Here is a 13,558-nt window from a genome sequence, read left to right on the forward strand (position 1 = left end):
CGTTATCAACGGGATCAGCCGGCCGTGAGCGGTGGATGATAAGACTAGAGTAGAATAAGTCATAATGCATCGCTACAAAATCGCGGCCCAGATCTACAAGTCAGAAGGGAAATATCCACTTGGCCACCAGAGAGCGCCACCTCCACGATCAGGGTCAAAACAAAAATAGCACAGGATCAAAACAAAAATATCCTGGAATTTACAAATAGGCCAATAAATAGGGAGAGAACATCTGTAGAATAACACAAACGTGGTTGCCTAAAACGAAAAAAACAAACATCCTAAACAGGACGAGGCACGCAGCACAACTTGCCACAGAGTAATGGGATTCAAAGCAGACGGAAGCATTCACTGGTCAGCAGTCGAGATAAACAAAATACGTTTGGTGAAAAGCGGGGACTGGGGTCGTTGCATGAACAGGTAACCGTAGAGGAAGAGGATAAAAATGTACCGGTGAGATAGACAAGGAGCAGGACTGAAATAGATGTATACAATCCATGTAACCAGGCTGGGCAACTATTTGTCGCCGCCCCGTGTGGAAGGTGATGTGCCAATAAAAATAATCAAGTCGACCACTGTCGACAGTGAACTGCAAAAGCGAGCGACGTTTCACTAGTTGGTTCATCTTGGAAAGCGTGGTATAAGAGCCCAGGAAACAAGGACGGAGACACCACACGAGCGCAAACAAATGTCGTGTTTTTTCTTCATTCTACACAGCGCAAAAAAGGAAGAGCACGGGACGAGCGCTGACATGTTTATTGAAGCCTGCACATAACATTCTGTGCAGGCTTCCATAAACATGTCAGCGCTCGTCCTAGCTAGCTCGCGCCCAAACCCTCCCGGGTCTTGTTTTAAGCGAAGCTTTATAGGCTCAAGTTTCGGCGGTGGTGGTGGAGGTGGTGTCATGCACGCCGAAAAGTGGGCCGATCCTGGTGAAAAAAGAAATATGGGGTTTTACGTGCCAAAACCACGATCTGATTACGAGGCACGCCGTAGTGGGGGACTCCGGAATAATTTGGACCACCTGGGGTTTTTTAACGTGTACCTAAATATAAGTACGCCGGTGTTTTCACATTTCGCCCCCATCTAAATGCGGCGGCCTGGTAGTACAGAAAGGGTCCAAGCTCAAATGGCACATACCCCTGTGGACTCGGGGAAGCGCCCCTGAACAACCCTTGTCATACGTGGGACCCAAAGAGAATCACCAGCCCTTCCCCTGTCGAGAAAATGGGGGTAAGCGAAGCTTGCCGTCCGATTCTAGTGTGAGGGCTTGCAAAGCCCTGGCGAAACGTCAGCGAAGAGCCGCAGACCCCGAGTTTAGGGCAAACGAAGCGGAACGCCTGCGACTGTGTCGTCTGGCCACAAGCTTCGCTTACCCCCATTTTCTCGGCAGGAGATGGGCTCTGAATTTTCTATTGCGACGCGCAATAAGTAAGCCCCATGACAACGCGTGGTTTCACGTGTGACCTCAAGTTATCAAAATTACTAGAAAAGGGAAGAAAACCAAGTCATCCTGTCAACGCGCCACTGACAAGGGCTAATTGCTAAGGCATTCTAAAAGCAGGGCAAATATATACGCGATTTGTTTTCTGGTTAGGCTAAGAGACGGTGCGCTGTTGCGAAGTCGGGGGTCCGAGCGGCCACGAAGGTTCCATGGATGGGGCCGTGCCAGGTACTGGGCGAAGGAGAGGTCCAGAGAGATTATCCATAAGATGATAAAATGCTTTTATATACAAACGTACATGGTATTTTACACCCAGGGCGCCATGATTCTTGGAGCCGTCTACATGCTAACGTCTTCGCATGTCCGAGCGTCCACACAACACTCAAGCCCCGCTTTTTATCAGTTCATTTTCCCCTTTCTCTCGTCAAGGGAATTCAATGTCTTTCATCCTGACCAAGTGGACTGTCGCACCGTCTGCAACGTCCCGCCCCTGGTGACGCACCACACCACCGGTCTCCGCCTCTGGTGTTCAAGCTTCAACCCGCCCTCTATGCAATGCAATTTCATGAGAAGCTTGGGTCGGCGCTGTTCCCACGAAGTCGTCAGCGTAGGTACTTTGCAGCAATTAGCCGATGATACAATGCCCAAGACCCCTTCACAGTTTGGGGTCCTTCACAGAATCTGACTCGTTCATCAGTTCAGACGAACACGCGACGCAGAGCCGCTTGTCAATCATCTTGATGTGACGCATGCTTCATCGCCAGCTCCTTGGCGTTGAAAAGACGACGCCGCGTGAATGGCCTTGCATAGCTGCACGGTCGCCAGTATGCATAGTTCGTCCAGAAAGGTCATATAGCTGCAGGTTTGCCGGTGAAGCCTCCTTAACCGCCAGGCGTAAAAGCGCTCACACATCGGCGTACTGCAGTTTTCCTGAAAGCAGATAGCCCGCGAAATCGATGCACATCTGCGAAACGCCTACGCCAATCTATACTACCGTGATGATGATGATGACGATTTATCGGCATCCTCTTTGAAACAGGGCGGTGACAAACAGTCATCTAGTCTGCTCGAGTTAATCACGCAGTCTATACTCGCTTTTCATTCCAGCATTCTTGTATACATCTTTTATCTTCCTCAAACGTATCTTCCTATACCTGTATCGGATCTAGTAATATTAATCTCTCGCCTGATTTCTTTCCACCAATACTCTAAACGTCTCTTGCTTATCTCGACCGGTGACCGGTTGATGCTTCTGTCTCTCACTGGGTGAATCCCTTTGCATTCCATTAGGATGTGCCAAGTGGTGTCCGGATCTTTGCTGCACCACACACTTGCCTCATCTAGTTCAGAATATTTGCTCCGGTATTTTTTTGTCCTTAGGCAACCGGCTCAGGCTTCAAATAGCACGTCACTCCTCTTAGTGTTATCGTACAGCTTTTATCATCTAATTTCTCTCTACTCATTCTTGTAAATCCCCATGGGCTTTTATGTGGACACCCCAAGCGGATTTCTGCGTCGGCGTCGCCGTGAGGTTCCGTATAAAGTCCTAGGGCGATTGCATCAGCCGACCTTGAACCTTCGTGCGCATGCGCCGATAGCGTCAGTTGCTGGGACGTAGCGTTAGAGTGAGGTAGTGCGCAGTGCTCTCGTCGGGTTTTTTTTTTTATTGCAAGGAAAATGACGCAGCGATTGGATCAGCGCTCACAGCATCAAATCTTGCCAGAAACTGGGCGGCAGCCAAGTGGAAACCATTCGGAAGATTCAAGATTCAGACGGCTTTCGGTGACGATGCTATGAGCAGCACAGATTAAGGAGTGGTAAAACCGGTTTAAAGACGGCCGCATATCGGTGGAGAGCGAGCCACGCTCCGGTCGGCCATCAACATGCCGAAATGACCAGGTCATTGCTGGGGTGATGCGGGACCATCGTGTGACTATCCGAGAAATTGCGGAAGAGGTGGGCATCACCACTTTTTCTGCACATTCCATTATGACCGAAGATTTGGCCATGAAGAGAGGTGCGGCGAAATTCGTGCTGAAGCTGCTCACGGTGAAGGAAAAACAACTTCGTGTTGAAGTCTCACAGGACGTGCTGGATTCCACAAACAGTGACCCCGAATTCATGAACACCATAATCACTGGTGACGAGTCATGGGTGTACGGGTACGACTCGGAAACCAAATCCCAGTCGTCACAGTGGAAGCATTCTACGTCACCAAGACCAAAGAAGGCCCGCCAATACGCAGCAACGTCAAAGTGATGCTGACTGCTTTCTTTGACTCCCGCGCTGTGGTACACACGAGTACGCACCACAGGGACAAACAATCACTACAGGGATGTCCTCCGTCGCCTACGTGATGCTGTGCGGCGCAAGAGACCGGAGTTGTGGTCAACAGGAAATTGGCGCATCGCATCCATCACGACAATGTTCTTGCACATTCCTCGCACTTGATTCCGACTTTTTTTTTTTTTGGGGGGGGGGGGGGGGGCGAAAAACCAGACTCCTCTAGTTCAATAGGCTCCTTATACTCTCTTGATATGGCTCCCTGCGACTTCTGGCTGTTTCCCAAAATCAAGAGGCCATTGAAAGGAGCGCGATTTCAGAATAGAGAGGACATTATGGCTGCAACGACAGCTGAGCTAAACTCCATTCCGAAAGAGGGCCTTCTCGGAATGCTTCCAACAATGGCAGCACTGCTGGGAGAAGTGTGTGGAGTCCCAAGGAGACTACTTTGAGGGCGATTAGGTTTGCAACGCTCCAGTTATGCCAGTTTTTTTTTTTTTTTTCTCTTCCGCCAAAGGTAGAATATTTTTCTAACAGACTTCGTATATGCTGCATAGATACAAGGCGCGAACGCAGTAAATAAGCCAGCTGCAGCATATACATCCACACAGCATCCCGCAAATATCTTTTTTTTTTTCCAGTTACTGCCCGTCTGGGCAGAAACCTCAGGCAGTAGTGGGGAGCACATCTCATTCAAAATGTGTGCGAGGAAACTTCGCATTCCATACTGCCACGGCGCGAACACGGGCGCGATCCGAGAAATAGCGGTGGTCAACAAAGACAAATGCGCCTGCGTGTGCACACATCACCGACAACTCAGTAGATGCTGAAGATGCCTTGGATCAGTCGAACACTGCGTGTTATCAGGACATCGAAATAGGAAGAGAAAGAAAAAGTGACGAGAAGTAAGATGACTGCCAGTTTTGATACGAACTGTCGCAAATTCTAGTGTTTGTGGGTAGCTCATTCCATCGGCTGACGGTAAGATGAAAGATAGAATGTTTAGATGCTTCCGCTCTGCAAGAGTATTCGTTGAAATTTTCAGTGCGACTGCATCGGGTAGAAGCAATTCTACACGTATACTTCATCTTCCATGTGTCAGTTTGATTATGATCTAACATGCGTTTCAGTAATTCTTGTTTCCGCCGTACATGCTAAGGTTCAGGCTGGGCATCTTTTAGAAGTGTACTAGCACAAGTGTATATACTGTGAGAATTATAAACCTTGCTGCCTTCCTTCGCACGTTTTCTTTTTTTTTAGATTAATTTGTGTGCAGGGATCCCAAACAGTACACGCATAATCTAAAATCGGCCGAACAAAGGTTTTCTACACTAAGAGTTATTTCGCGCATCGAGGTGCCTACCCTTTACAGGTAGCCAACTTGCGCATTGCTTTCTTTTCAATGTACGAAACGCATTCGTTCCATTTCAAGTCTGAAGTCATTAAAATTCCCAGGTACTTATACGTCTCTAGTGCGGATAACTCATGATCATTCGTAGAACATCTGCATTTAGATGGTTTTTGCTTGCGCGTTTTCGTTATTGATACGGTATTTTTCTCATTGATTATCATCTGCCAATTGGCGCACCACGACTGGACATTTTCAAGTGACCTGATTCTTAGGGCTACGGATTTCTTAGTACAGTCATCTGCAAGTGATCTTACTTTGACGGAAACTGGGTGAACAATGCCATTAATAAAAATTAGAAAGAAAGGGCACCCAAGTACCGACCCACGTGGTATTCTTGACTGAACTTTGCGAGTGCTCGGAGTTTTCACCTTCCATAACCACTTGTTACTTGCGAAAGATATATGCTTCGATATATGCTTAAGCAGTGGGTAAAGTTTTGAGAATAGTTTAACTGGATCGAAAGCTTTTTCTAAGTCTAGAAATATTATCAACTTTACCCTGCTTATATAAAACAGGCTATTTCATAAACATTTTCTAGTAATTGTGCTGTAGTTGATAGGCCTTTCCGAAATCCATATTGTCGGTGATCAATAAGGTTATCAGCTTCTAAAAATGCCGAAATATGCTTGAATACAATATGTTGGAGAATTTTTACACAAGAAAACAACGAAATTGGCCGAGAAGGAGAGACTACTTTTGGGCGGTCAGTTTTAGTAGATATGTGGGGATTATCTTTCTAAATTTGCAGTAGACAGACAGCTCTCACTTTAGCAATTACTTGAGGATTAATTTATCTGACAACAGTATCGAACAAGAAAGGCGATGCCGTCGACTCCAGGCGATTTCTTAGCGTCAATGTTGAGTAAAAGATATTGAGATGTCGCCGATAGGAAGTATATTATCAAATGATCTGACGTTTTACCGCTATCGTTTGTAAATACTGAACAGAAAGTTACAGGATTCCGCTGTTGCATGCTAATCAGTTACAACTTTGGCATGTAAGTACTTAGGCCCGAAATGCGCCGGAACTTTTCTGGGGACAAAAGATTGTTCATCGCACAATTGTGATAATGATCCTCAGCATTGTCGATGCTGATCAGCAGCTGTGTGCACACAGCCGTAAGCTTTTGCATTGCGCTCGTTGATGGATTTCGCCTATGTTGCTTTCTTATTTGCCTTTCATTACACGGATACACTGGTTACGCGCTAAGTTTACTTTATTTCATTGGCACGAAATCACGCACGCAGCGTGTCACAAGGTTCTTTAAGAAACACCAAAGGTCGTCGACTGAGCACGAGAGAAACGAAAAATAAGAATACGATGCATCGGCAGTTCGTGCTACATATCGCTTGCGCGTGAAACGACAGAAACTGTACGCATCACTTTCTCAAGTTTTCTTACACGGTTCAGTTCAATTTCCAAGTGCACTAATATATACCATCCAACACGTTGAAGTTTGATATCCGGCAATGCATGCTATCACACACAAAAAAAAGGTCTAGTATAGCGGAAGTTTTTTTTTTTTTTTTTTCAGCTAGTCGGGTGAAATCGTGATAAAGCACAAGATCGACAGCGGCTTCTCAGGCTCTATAGATGGGGGTTCCGGACCATCGCCTCCCCAGCTAATGGAGGGGCAGTTAAAATCCCAGCCGAACACGAAATTATAAGAATGTCTATTGTAATTCATAAAATTACGCTTTCACAAAAACTTTAACCTGTTTGTGGGCGATAGGAACCCCAAATGATTGAGCTAAGCTCATCCGTACGAACCTTAACGATTACGCATTCTATTCGCGGTATACATACACACAATAGCTACTCCGCCCGTCTAGAACTGGGATCTGTTCGGTGGATCTCGTCACCCGGCGGCGTAATTTCATTGTCACCGGATCTCCGGTTACAATATGCAGTATATAGGATAGTATTAGCCAGGCGACGCAGCTGCAAATATTCGTAACCATCGCTTCTTTTTTTAACCCCGATACCCCGCACGTGCTGACAAACTTCCGTTATGCCCTATCGCAGAATACGAAAAGAAATCGAGCGACGCGTGCGAAATGCGTCTTCGCTTCGAGTTCAGTCTCGCTGTGCCTCCTCGGTCCCGGAAAGGTCACGGACCAGCCCGCGTCAACCGCGAAAGCTTCCTGTCGCTCAGGGAGGCGGCTTTTTTTGTACCTGCCGGATTTCCGCAGAACAAGCTCCGTAACGCTGCGCCCCGTTGCGGTTACTTCGGTGCTTCCCACGGAAGTTTCGTGACCAGAAAGCAAAATCATCCAAGGACGCCGGTGTTACGCGTAAACCTATGTATGTTATACTAGTCTGCGAGACACAAGCAGCCGGAAGCGCCGCTGTACTTGTGAGGGTGGGAATTAGGTGACGGACGCGAACTAAGATGCGAAGTATTTCGGAAAATGTGCGCTCGAACGAAACGAAATGGAATCACTATGAGATCTGCCAAATCCATGAGCGACTGCAGCGCCGGAATGTGTCTGCGAAAGTCACGCAGAAGTTGAAAAAGGAAGCGGTCGGAAAGGGACAGAGCGCTATCGAAGCTCCACTGCGCATGGGGATGAAAGGTATATACCAGTTGTTTCAAGAGTGCCTAATAAAGTAGCAATCAGAGAAGGCAAATGCCGGAATGGCGCGACTGCGGCCTTGCTCGCTTGGCGCAGCGATTTGGCCCGCGTTGCTGCTTGGCACGGAAGTGCACTTTTCAGCACCCGAGGAGATCGAAAAGCGCTGCGGTATACGCGAGCATGAACAGCTGTTTGTCCAACTGTTGACAGGTCGGCGAGGCCCACTCCATATCTTAATGTGAATAAAGCCTCAAGCCACACTGCTGTACTTGTATTTTTTAGCAAGCTCATCGAGAAACCAATCGTAATGTGCTTATCGTACTATTTGCCGAAAGTCCATATTTCATCGGCAATCAATTTGGGTTCAGGGAGGAAAATTCAACTGAGGTGACACTAATATTTTTGACAGATAAAGTTCGGCAAGCAATTGATAATGGAAACTTGGCTGGCGCATGGTTTATCGATCTCTCAATGTTCGTAATCCATAGCGGAAAAGAAAGAGCTAGGCCAGCAGTGAGCACCACTAATTATTATATTGCTTCCTATATGGCAAAAACGGAGAATGCACCACGTGCGCCGAGCAATGCCTGTATTCCTATACTTAGCTTGCTCACCTCGTGCGAGTATGCCACACCACCATTTCTTGTTCATTTCGCCGATCCCTCCAACGCACTCCGTCCGCGGTCGACTCGATCGAGGCATGTTTCGGGTGCATCGCCGCGGCAACTCGAGAACAAGCGCGAACGTCGCCGCACGCCAAGGGCACTGCGCCCCACCATCCTTAAAGCTCAACGCTAGACATACAGGTGACAGAATTATCAGGTGAAAACAACCACAGGTGCACCAGCGAAGCACCGAGGAAACAAGGTTCCCACTGCTAAAATTTTCGCGGTACAATGCGTTCAGCGTTTGTTTACCCGGCACACGAAATAAAAAGCTGTAAAACAACTCGACCGGGAGGGCCGTTAACACGGAGTACTCGATAAAAAGACCTGGCGACAGTGGCCGCGAATACACGCACTCGTAGGTCTCGACTCTCTGCCACAGCAATTTTATTCTCTGAATACGGCGCGCAATGCGCGACGTCGGCCAGACAGCTTGCCGTCGCGATTCGGAAGCACGGGGGAGGCCTAGTGAACTAGGGGCGGCCGGCACACGGTGGCTTTGGTTACAAAACGAAAAAGAATACGCCTTCATTTTCTTCGTCGGCACGTACCGTTCTCGTAATACGTCCCCGGCAAACTTGCACCAGAACATTGGTTGCCAAGCACCTTACAACACAATTGAACAGATCATTTTGAACGAAGAAATGACTTGGTCCATTCGGCTAGTTGACCGACTCGAATAGGCACATTCCGTCGATATCCAACTTTGATCATGGGTTTCCAGTTCGTCACCGTGCGCTCACTGACTATCTCGGGAACGCGAAGGATCTGATGGCGTCCGTTCTGCTTATGAAGGCAATCCAAAGCGGACGCTTGTCTGCAACCGCCGCAGCGGAGTCGCCGCGGCTGAAGATACACTTCACGTTCACTTCCGAAAGTTATGTTTGCAGCCGAATACAGCGCTGTGGTAGCACCCTGAGTGGGAGAAACGGCGATCCGCACATGTACCAGTGCGAGGAGGTTCGAGGCTACGTTCCTCCTCGCCGATTATGCAAACTCCGTGCAGTCATGTAGCATGCCAGAAAGATGGCTCACGCACACCACCTCTTTTCATATATAAGGCCTCTATTCAAAATTAAATTCTGGGGTTTTACGTGCCAAAACTACGATATGGTTATGAGGCACGTTGTGGCGGGGGACTCCAGATTAATTTCGACCACCTAGCTGGGTTTCTCTTAATCTGCCCCCAGAGCACGGAACACGAGCATTTTTTACGCCGTGAAGTAATCGTTTTAAAGTTAATTTGGGGAAATTCGTTAGTCAGATGTTCACTTTGCTTTCTCGGGCAAAGAGTAGCACAAGTAGAATTGTGGCATTCTACGGGTGACCTTTAAAAATTATGTTAACAGTAAAATAAAGCAACCCGTACAGTCTATCACAACTGAGGAATCGTTCTTACTTTCGGTAGTTTTATATAAATTTATTTGGAACGTTCCAGCCAATGCACAGCTTTATATAGATCCTACCATGGAAAGAAAAAAAAAATGCACCGCGCATCGCCACAAACGCATTATGTGTTTAAACCGAGATCGCTTTTCGCCCATATCCCGCAGACTGTTAGGCCGGCAATAGCTACTAAAAAAAAAAAGAAAGCCTGCAGATAACACGCCCTGTGGGAATCGCTGTTATGCGAAGCAGTGTGCCTACCAAGTTAACGAAACGACCACGAGAGCACCAAGACGTAGGCGGCTCTTCCATAACCTACATGACACGCATGTCATGACATTCATGTCACGAGTGCCCAAAAGTCCCTTAAGCTACAACTAAGAGACCTAAGGCGAAAGCCTTAGTCATGCTCATGACTATGACCATCAACCTTTAGCCTTGTCCTTCACTTAGTACCACATTCGAACTCATTTCATTGGTTTTTGAGTGTTACTATTTTTCGCTGGGTCATTGTCATGACCTACATGACACGCATATCATGACATTTATGTCATGTCCTACCACTTCTGTTCGTCAGATCCTCTTGTCATAGTATGCCAATTTTGGTACATACCAAGTTAACGAAACGACCATGAGAGCACAAAGACGTAGGCAGCTAGGTAGACAGATAGACAGACAGACAGATACGGTCAAAGTAGCAAATGTTCGCCAAGAAATGCTTCGCACTTAAAAAAAAAAAAAAAAGGGGAACGCGTCAGATGACGGCATACGTGCGACGGACTACGACGCAGTCATGAGGGCCGCTGCCACGTGTAGTATCGCAAATCAACAAACGCTACGAGCAATAATTGCTCACGTTGCTTCAGGCGGCCAACACGTGGCACTGCGCCAAATTACGATGGCTAGCCGGGAATTTCAGCGGCAACAGGCAGCATTACGCACGCGCGTACTTAAGAAAAAAATTGGAGGACGCTTAAGCTTCGCCTTTAAGAGTAGAACGCGATATCGTTGTCGGGACCCGTTCGCACCGCAACGCGCGGCTGTAGGTCTGGTAGAAATGCTGGAAAAGGGGTTTGTGTTTGAGTTTCCCTGTAGCAGAATTAGGTTTTCTCGTACATTCAAATTGTAATCCGACGCCGATTGGTAAACAGTCCAACGGCGAATCCGACGCCGAATGGTAAAGTCGTACTTTACCATTTTTCTGACGGATATCGCTGTGAGAAATTCAATTTTTGTTCACCAAAACCTTGCACCACGTGAAGGGCCTGCGCGGTTGGAGATTTTCTCCGCCACCCGCATCGTACGCCGGTTGCCGGATTTTCTGCGACACGGGGCCGTTAACGCTGTCGCATTAAAAGTCACAGGCCTGCGCGGCACACGCAGCACAGTCGCAGCGTAAGCTGGTGGAGAGGCTCAAGAGTAGCTCCAATTTGGGCACCACGCACAGCAGGGTCTTCGCGGCAGTCTGTTCGCCTTGTTTTGACGAGAACGATCTGAACTGTCCGCCCGGCGTCGACGGCGAGCTACGGCTTGTAATGCTCTCTGCACAGCAGTCTGCTGAGTCCGATCAAGCCTTACAACTGGCATCCTTACTTACATGTCGGGCACGCTGCGTTTGCAGGCACCTTAACTAGATGGCGCCACCAATTAGCGGAGACGGGGGATCGCGTTTTTTTTTATTGCGCGCCTCGTCTGAATGGCATCTCGTCTGCGCACGATGCGTTTGTAGGCGCCTAAACTAGATGGCGCCACCCTACTGGTGGAGGCTCGGAGCGTCTGCGCCTGCTTTGAAGGGTATTTTCCAAGCGCCCGATAGCAATCAATCGCTTGCGTGGCTCAGTGGTAGAATATATGGCTCCCACGCAGCGGGCGCGGGTTCGATCCCGGCGGGAACCAGGCACTTTTTTCGCATTTCCAGCGATAGCGGTTACGTTCGCCGGACGCCGTCGGCGCAGGCGGCGGCGGACACTATAGCGAACCGAAACGGCTATTGGAATGAGCCCATAACAGCTTACGCTGTAAAAAAACGAAACATTCGCGAGAAGAAAACCAGCAGCGACCTCGCGCACAATATTGACCTGTTCCGGGGGAAGCAGAGGGAGAGAGGCGCACACCTACTCGCCCGCTGCGCGCTGGTGGCAGTCAAAGCACGAGCGCTGGCTATCAAATGACATTTCACCACTCGGAAATATACTTGAACGGTTCATTTAGCCCTCCCGCACGTGTGCGCCATCTTTCGAGGAGAAATAGCGAGCCATTCACTGTGACGGCAACAATTCGAAGGTTCACTTCACTCCTCGAAGGAACACTTGCTCCCTCCGACGGCACTAGTGGAATTTCCCGTGTCGCAGTAAAACCGACTTGGGCGAGTGGTGGTTCATACTTGGATAAAACTGCAGCGCGACTGAGACACAAAGAGCGTGTGATGCAGCGTTGCGTTTCTTCGTGTCGTCTCATGTCGCGCTGCGTTTTAAAGCTTTACTAACCTAGTCGAGCCGAGTTTCGCCAGCATAAGTCGTTCTTGCTTGTCACTTTATTCTCGATACCGGCGCGAACGCGATAGAACAGTGGCGACGAGGAAGAGCACCGGCGCTTCCTCGCTAGGTGCGCCGATGCGGAAGGGCAGACGACCACCTGGAGGCTTAAGTTGAAGCCACCGCAGAACCAACGACGAAGCGAGCACTGTTCGTAGCGTCGCTCACGGACAGCGCGATGCCACCCGAAGATGGTCGACGAGCTTGGCTACACGAACAAGTCGTCGGGCATTTGGATATGCGCCACAAGTTGACGCGCATCGCTGCGAGCTATGCTTTCTACACGCGATCGCAGAAACTGCTCATGACTTCATTGCAAAAATTAGACGATGGCTATAGCGGAGAACTTGGGGAATTCGTCATGGAAGCCCATGTTAAGGGACAGAATTGTCTGTCCCGATTAAGACGTCCTACGAAGCCCAGAACAGAACGATTCACCCCTATAAAGCCGAGTGTCGATCCGGGGGACGCTTGTCCCCAATTGGATGACCGGTGGTCAACCGGCGGCCTCGTGGTTTTGAACCCACGACCTCCCGCAGCCGAGGCGGACGCACAACGACGAGGCCACTGCTGCCGTACTTACGCATGGCTGCGCAACGGAAGCTTACAATGGAAGAAGCCCAAGACTTTGTTGCCTCAGCGTTCCAGGAGCATGTAGCCTGCTGAGTCAAGACCTGCTGTACGCTTTGCACACCAAAGAAAACATCGCGAAAATCGCAGCCGGGTGGGCGCGACGCAGGTGGAAGGTGTGGGGGCGACTCGCAGCGTGGAAACAAGTGCGGCAAGCGAGGACAAGTGGGCCGAATGTGCCAGTGCAGCGCAAGTGGGCGCCGTCAGCACAGCCGGCAGGACGACAACAGGGCTCGTATACGCAATGGCAGCTGAAGAGGACAAGATCGGACGATAACGGAGCCCTGCATGTACACGCACCAAGAAGCCGACAAGGTCAGGCCAATTGACAAGGACAGTCCTCTTGCCGTGCCGGTGGACACGGGAGTGCCACGGCGCTATTCCAGAAGCACGATACGAAGTGGTTGTCGTTGCGCAAAACGAAGCTAAATCAGTCCAGCCTTTTGGGCCAACTTCGTAAATGACTGCCACGTGGATAGGCACAGTGCATGGTGGTTGACAGCGCCGGAAAGTCGTTATGCGGCAGACAAACAAGGCGTTCAACGGGGTCGTAATACTGAGTAGCGTGGTCGCGACAGTGCAACCAGTCGCGTTAAATATAGCCAGCTACAAGTGCTCCTCAGTGAGT

The 13,558-nt window shown here is 49.1% G+C and overlaps 1 protein-coding gene and 1 long non-coding RNA gene across 10 annotated transcripts in view; one reads left to right on the forward strand and one right to left on the reverse strand.

Moving 5' to 3' along the window:
- Positions 1–13,558, reverse strand: part of LOC119455311 (amphiphysin-like) — a 160,852-nt gene that overhangs the window by 139,754 nt on the left and 7,540 nt on the right. The window lies entirely within an intron of this gene.
- On the forward strand, positions 3,932–9,972 carry LOC125946200 (uncharacterized). The gene is made up of 2 exons (XR_007467455.1): positions 3,932–6,530; positions 9,641–9,972. It is a non-coding gene; the product is annotated as an uncharacterized LOC125946200 (long non-coding RNA).

The sequence above is a fragment of the Dermacentor silvarum genome, chromosome 6 (genome assembly GCF_013339745.2).
Source record: "Dermacentor silvarum isolate Dsil-2018 chromosome 6, BIME_Dsil_1.4, whole genome shotgun sequence".
NCBI lineage: Eukaryota > Metazoa > Arthropoda > Arachnida > Ixodida > Ixodidae > Dermacentor > Dermacentor silvarum.